General features: G+C 34.4%; 2 pseudogenes; both read right to left on the bottom strand.

The window, feature by feature from the left end:
• Nucleotides 1–696: 696 nt before the first annotated feature.
• On the bottom strand, nt 697–2,443 carry LOC136406528 (tigger transposable element-derived protein 1-like; annotated as a pseudogene).
• Nucleotides 2,444–5,415: 2,972 nt separating this feature from the next.
• LOC136407242 (small nucleolar RNA U3) lies at nt 5,416–5,494 on the bottom strand (annotated as a pseudogene).
• Between the last annotated feature and the right edge of the window lie 484 nt (nt 5,495–5,978).

Below are 5,978 nucleotides of genomic sequence, written 5' to 3' on the forward strand. Positions count from 1 at the left end.
CACAAACAATAAAACTACATTTATACATATCCCTCCAAGAGCCAATGACTTTCTCTAGGACATGTACTGTGAAACTTGTTATTCTCTCCAATCTGGTCAAAGGGAAAAGCTATCTTCTTTTAATGTGTATTTGTACTTTGCTGGTTCCTAATGAGAGTGAACATCTTTTCACATGTTATTTCTTGGTATTTAAAGTGTATATTGCAATGACTTTTAATTGCTGTTTACACCCATAAAACTACCACCACATTAAGATACAGAACATCTCATTACCCCTGAAAGATATTCACATTCACAAACCATCTATTGTTCCTTCTACACTGGCCCAAGACAACAACCACTGTAGACTGGCTTTAATATACAGAAATGGAATCAAACACTATGTTCCTTTTGGTGTCCAGCTTCTTTCACTCAGAATAAGGATTCTGAGAGTTATCCAAGTTGTGTGCATCAGTAGCTCATCCCTTTTTATAGCTGAGTAGTACAGGCATACCTCAAAAATACTGCAGGTTCAGTTCCAGACCACTGCAATAAAGCAAATATCTCATTAAATAAGTCACAAGATTTTTGGTTTCCCAGTGCATATAAAAGTTATGTTTATACCACACTGTAGTCTATTAAGTGTGCAAGATCATTATGTTTAGAAAAACAATACACATACCTAATTTAAAAAATAATTCATTTGCTTAAAAAATGCTAACCATCATCTGAGCCCTCAATGAGTCATAATCTTTTTGCTGGTGGAGGGTCTTGCCTTGATGTTAATGGCTGCTAACTGGTCAGGGGGGTGGTTACTGAAGGTTGGTGTGACTGTGACAATTTCTTAAAATAAGACAACAATAAAGTTTGCTGCATCAATTAACCTTTTATGAATAATTTCTCTGTTGCCTGCAATGCTGTTTGATAGCATTTTACCCACAGTAGAATTTCTGTCAAAATTGAAGTCAGTCCTTTCAAACCTTGCCACAGCTTTATCAGATAGGTCTATATAATATTCTAAATCCTTCATTGGCTTTTCAACAATCTTCACAGCATCTTCACCAGATGTGGATTCCATCTCAGGAGACCATTTCCTTTGCTCATCCATAAGAAGCTACTCTTCAGTTGTTTGTTTTATCATGAGATTGCAGCAATTCAGTCACATCTTCAGGCTGCACTTCAAATTCTAGTCCTCTTGTTATTTTCACTACATCTGCAGTTACTTTCTCCACTGAAGTCTTGAACCTCTCAAAGTCACCAGTGAGGGTTCAAATCAACTTCTTCCAAACTCCTATTAATGTTGATATTTTGACTTCTTGCCATGACTCATGAATGTTCTTAATGGCATCTAGAATGGTGAATAATTTACAGAAGGTTTTTAAAGTCTTTTTCCCTGATCCATCAGAGTAATCACTATTATGGCAGCTATACCCTTACAAAATATATTTAAATATAAGGACTTGAAAGTTGAAATTACTCCTTGATCCATGGGAAGAATGGATACTGGGTTAAAAGGCATAAAAATGACATAATTTCATTGTACAACTCTATCAGAGCTCTTGATTGATCAGTTGCATTGTCAATGAGTAATAATGTTTTGAAAGGAATCCTTTTTTCTGAGCAGTAGGTCTTAAAGGTGGGCTTAAAATATTCAGTAAACCATGTTCTAAATAGATGTGCTGTCATATAGGCTTTGTTCTTCCATTTACAAGCACAGTAAAGATTTTAACATAATTCTTAAGGGCCCTAAGATTTTCATAATTGTAAATGAGCATTGGTTTTACCATAATATCACCAGCAGCATTAGCCTCTAACAAGAGAGTCAGCCTGTCCTTTGAACATTTAAAATCAAGCATTGACTTCTGTCTAGTTCTGAAAGTCCAAGTAACATCTTCTGCCAATATAACTTGCATTTACACTGGAAATCTGCTATTCAGTGTAACCACCTTCATGAATGATCTCAGCTAGATCTTCTGGATAACTTGCTACAGTTTCTTCACCAGTGCTGGCTTCTTCTTTTGTACTTTCACATTATGGATATAGCTTCTTTCCTTAAACCTCATGAACTAACCTCTTTTAGCTTTGAACTTTTCTTCTGCAGTCTCCATACTTCTCTCAGCTGTCAGAGAATTGAAGAGAGTTAGCACCTTGCCCTGAATTAGACTTTGGCTTAAGAGAATGTTGTGGCTGGTTTGATCTTCTATATAGATCATTTAAACTTTCTTCATATAAGCAATAAGGCTGTTTTGCTTTCTTATCTTTTGTGTTCACTGAAGCAGCATTTTTAATTTCCTACAAGAACATTTTCTTTGCATTCACAACTTGTCTGTTTGGCACTATAGGTCTAGATTTTAGCCTGTCTCAACTTTCGACATGCCTTTTCACTAAGCTTAATCATTTCTAGCTTTTAATTTAAAGTGAGAGATGTGTGTCTCTTCCTTTCATTTGAACACTTAGAGGCCATTGTAGGGTTAGTAACTGGCCTAATTTCAATATTGTTGTGTCTCAAGGAATAGGGAGGCCTGAGGAGAGAGAGAGAGATGGAAATGGTCAGCTAGTAGTACAGTTAAAACTAGTTTTTCCACCGAAAACCACTGAGTTAGAACACATGCAACATTTATTAAATTTGCTGTCTTATCTGGGCACGATTTGTGGTGCCCTCAAACAATAGTAACATCAGTGATCACTGATCACAAGTAATTATGACAAATATAATAATAAAAACTTTGAAATATTGTGAGAATTATCAAAATATGACATAGAAACAAAGAGAGAGCAAATGCTATTGAGAAAATGGTGCCTATAGACTTGGTTCAATGAAGGGTTGCCTCAGACTTTGAATTTGTAAAAAAACACAGTATCCACAAAGCACAATAAAGTGAAGAGCAATACAATTTTTTCTCAGTGACTATATTTATTTATTTAAATTAACTTTAATGGGGTGACATTGATCAAACACCCATTCTAATATGTGGGTGTTTTTCTCATACCAAGCAATTCTGCAATTCTCTGCGGGCACTGACTGGGTGTCCTTGAATTTAACTCTATTCCAAACTAACTACTGAAGATAGCACCAGATCCCACAGATTAAGATTTAAGTCTCATAAGACTGTCCCCCACTTTAGATGCCAATTAAAATCCAGGTTGTCACCTGTGCTTTTGGAAGAGACTGAACTTTTAGAAATGGTTGCTGTATAAGTAAATGAGTGGATCAGTGAAAAAAATTATAATCACTAATTTTCCCCTTTAGGTCAATTAACAGTTATAGCCTACATTATCCAACAGCATATATGTCATATGTGAAATTGTTCTCAGATTTATAACTCCCATCTACAGTGTCTTAATGCAGTATTGCTAAAGCATAAGGTCCCTTCAATAATAAAATAAATTTGACTTAAATGGTTTCAGCTAGTTACTACCCATAATGAGCCATTTATTTTGCTTAAATCCCAGCTCAGGAGTGCATTAACCACGTTTGGGTGTGCTTTTAGACTGCCAGGGTGGTCAATTAATGAATCACCGCCTCAGTGCCTATGCCCTTTTAATGTCTGCTTAGGCCCAAAAGAGCTTTATGTAATATCCAAATATATAGTTCAATATCTTCATACATACTCAACTTTCCTGGGGTTTTTCCCATTAGAGATTTTGGTCAAGATATCTGTATCCAACTCCTTTGACTATCAAAATAAGAAAATGCATGACTACAGAGAAATAATCTCATAGCACTTCCATACTATTATTGCCTTATATGTGTATATGCAAACAATTCTGAGGAAACCAGAAGTGTGTAAAAGCTAAAACGATTACACAGGGTGCTCTTGCTTACAACATATCCTCTAGAACTTGCTGTATAGTACAAAGTTAGGAACCCAGTTACCAAACTTGTAGGACTGAACAGCTTACTCATTGACTCACTGTATTTGGGAAGGATTTAGTGGTCATTTTAACTAAGTTATTGGTAAGTTCAAATCCTCAGAGTGTGTTTACACAATGCTAACTACACATACAACTGTACATTGTACCTTCTTTTACATCAAATTTGAATGTATGCGTTAGGGTGGATTTAATAAAAAAAATTAGGCTTATTCATGGAAAATAAAAATTTAGACAATATTTTTTTTCAAGTAAGAAGATAGTATTTTACATGTATGAGGTTAATTTTGGGGGGTTATGTGTTATAGTAAGATATATTACAATAATTACATGCATTACATTCACCTTCCAGAAATGTACATTGAGAATGACAGGTTTAGTGGGTTTTATTTTTTTTTTACTACTTTTTAAAACTAGAAATATAGCTTTCCCCCTGATTGTGCTACTAAGAGGTTCAGATAAGAGAATCTGTAAAACACACAGCAATTTTATGTTCTATGAAGTGAAAGATTATCTATCATTTCTCAGCTTCATGCACAAAGAATTTTTTAGTCAAAAAAACTACATTTTGTCTAAGTTTCGCAAGCACGCGCGTGTATGTGTGTGGGTATAAGTGAGAGAGAGGAAGGGAGAGAGAGAGAGAGAGATAGATAGAGAGAGAGAGAGAGAGAGAAAGAATCCTGATAGGTTAAATTCCCTTCATTACTCTTCTTTTTCAAAATTCACAAATTCATTCAGCTCTTATTGCCTAGTCATTTTTAAGATATATTTTAAATTGAGTGTATGAGATTCTGAAAGAAGTTTATTTAGATTTCATTTGGAATTACACCTGATTGATAAATTATTACCAAAGGAAATTATATGTTTGCAACATCCAGTATACATCCTGGAATTCGTTTTATCTGTCATTTATTCAAAAAATCCTCTGTAAAACTTAAATTTTCTTCATCTAGTTTATTTACACTTCTTATTAAATTACATATAATGATAGGAAAACTATGAGTTCAGGGAAAGATGAAATAAGTGCTCTGTATTCTGCATTACCTCTATATCACTACATAAAGGGATGTGCTTAGTCCATGTAATTTTTCCAAATGCTGGAGTGGTCATTTATAAAGAAATCCTCTATGTCTGCAGTACTGCCTCACCACCCAGCTGATAATGTAGCGGAAGGTCTCATAAATTTCACAGACTGGATATTATCATAATACAATTAATAATAACAGGATGATCATCACTAGATAAAAAATTATTTGAAAATACTATTCCATAATAAAATGACAAGGATTCTCTATAGATACTTTATATATTTTATTCCTGAAGAGTGAATAAACAGAGAAAAATGAGTTGAGCACCACACCTTTTACAAAATAAAATACAGAGAATGAATTGCTGCCCTAGTTATAATATAACTTTGTTTCTTTAAATTTCCCTAAGTTAGAGAATCCCTGACATTCTTCTCTTACCAAGCAGCCAGGTCAAATGTGGAAATGAACCCTTTAATAAGAATAATTACCTAGAAATTAACTGCTTCCAGAGGAATTATGAAGTTTTATTGAAGCAATATTTTAAATACCAGGAAATTTTAATGGTCAACATTTTAGTGACAAACTATAGAAATGATCCCTGAAAGTATAGTCTCGATGGTCAACATTTTAGAATCTCTAGCATCTCAGTCTTCATCAGCTACACTAGAACCAGGTCATGATGAGCCATCTAGTTGTCCACTAAACTTGACCATCCATTCACCTTCCAGAAATGTACACTGAGAATGACAGGTTTAGGGGTTTTTTTTACTACTTTTTAAAACTAGAAATACAGTTTTCCCCCTGATTGTGCTACTAAAAGGTTCAGATAAGAGAATCTGTAAAACACACAGCAATTTTATGTTCTATGAAGTGAAAAATTATCTATCATTTCTCAGCTTCATGCACAAAGAATTATCCTAGCCAACATGCTGAGGATTTTATGACACAGTTAAAAATGTTAGAGTTGGATGATATGGAATCTCCAGATAATTCATTCCACTCCAGTATATATTTGTCAAAGAAGCATTTGCGTCACTACTGTTTTTTACATCTCGCTTAGGAAAAAGAAATTGTGTGCATCAGCATGCCTCACCTAAA

This window comes from Saccopteryx leptura, chromosome 5 (genome assembly GCF_036850995.1).
Source record: "Saccopteryx leptura isolate mSacLep1 chromosome 5, mSacLep1_pri_phased_curated, whole genome shotgun sequence".
Taxonomy (NCBI): Eukaryota; Metazoa; Chordata; class Mammalia; order Chiroptera; family Emballonuridae; genus Saccopteryx; species Saccopteryx leptura.